Below are 1,511 nucleotides of genomic sequence, written 5' to 3' on the forward strand. Positions count from 1 at the left end.
CCATCCTGACTGGCAGGGACCATCTCTCACCACTGCCCCATAGAGCCGAAACTAGCAATTTTGTTGTCATGGGGTCCAGAGGGAAAGCCCACCCTCAAATGCTCAGAGGCGGAGGTGTACAGGGGAAGGTGGCGGGGAAATGGCATCCTCATGCAAGGCCACTTGTCCTTCATCTTGTATCTCAGATTCCCTCTCTTCACCCATGGAGCTCCCCTGGTGGCTCAGACAGAACTGAGTGACTAACATTTTCACACTTTCACTTTCTCTCCACCCTGTAAAAGTGCTGCGGAAGTTGTTGAGCTTCAGGTGCTACCCAGTCACAGGACACAAGGAATTAAGATGCTGCACCAGCAGGAAAGTCACTCAGTCTTGTCCGCCTCTTTGCAACCCCATGGGTTATACAGTCCATGGGGGAGGACCTAAACACCTTGGAAGCTGGTCCTGTGCTGATCTGCCTTCTCGCGGGTACAGTGTCGGCCAGCAGCAAGGAAGGCTGTGTGATCCCTCACACATACTAAGCCCTCTTGACCACCGGGCCTTTGACCTTGTTGCTGCTGCAGGAATGTCATCTTCTGTGCCCATCCATATGGCCAAGAGCTGGCTCAGGCGTCCTCAACTTGCAACAGGCTTCTTCCTCTTTGTCTGCTGTATATTGTACTTGCTTCCAGTAGAGCTTTGTAAATTCTAAAGGCAATTTGTTCCTGCCCCTGACCATTTAGCTGAGTCTGGGTTGGCATGACAGCCAAGTGTGCATGACACCAAAGTGTGCATAGACACCAAAGTTTATGAAGTGAAAAAAAAAAAAGACCAAACCTTTGGAACTGGAAAGCAAAAGCAAATGGTTAATGTCATTTTTAATGTTCCAACCAGTCATCTTGATTGATGTATCCTTTGGGTGAATAAGCAGAGCATGTAGACCCAATCAATAGATGGAAGACAGAGGAAAACGAGGTCAACTCAATGTGTGAGGGATCATTTTTTTCTGTTTCTTTTCTTTCCCAGGTAAATCTGTGAAAACTCTGTTTTGACTTGTGGTTTTATGTTTTCTGACTCTGAGTGACTGAAATGATAGAGATTCAATAACTGGTTTTACACTGTAATCTTCAGATGATCATCTTTTGGGATGCAATTTCATTTTAGGGCAAAGAGAGCCCAAAAAGATGCTCTATGCAACTCAAATCACATCTCACAAAGGTCTCCCTTTCTACCTTTCAATTACTTTCAATTACACCCGATTGTTTCTATCTGCTTCTCCTACTTTATTTTTTCTCCTGTGCACTTAAATTATCTGGCCTACAATGTATTTTACTTATTTATTATGCTATTGTCTGTCTTCTCCACTAGAATACAAACACCTTGAAGAGTTTTGGTCTATTTTGATTACTGTTAAACCCTAAGAAAGATCTTCACGACCAAGATAATCACGATGGTGTGATCACTGACCTAGAGCCAGACATCCTGGAATGTGAAGTCAAGCGGGCCTTAGAAACCATCACTATGAACAAAGCTAC

The sequence above is a fragment of the Capricornis sumatraensis genome, chromosome 12 (assembly GCF_032405125.1).
Source record: "Capricornis sumatraensis isolate serow.1 chromosome 12, serow.2, whole genome shotgun sequence".
NCBI lineage: Eukaryota > Metazoa > Chordata > Mammalia > Artiodactyla > Bovidae > Capricornis > Capricornis sumatraensis.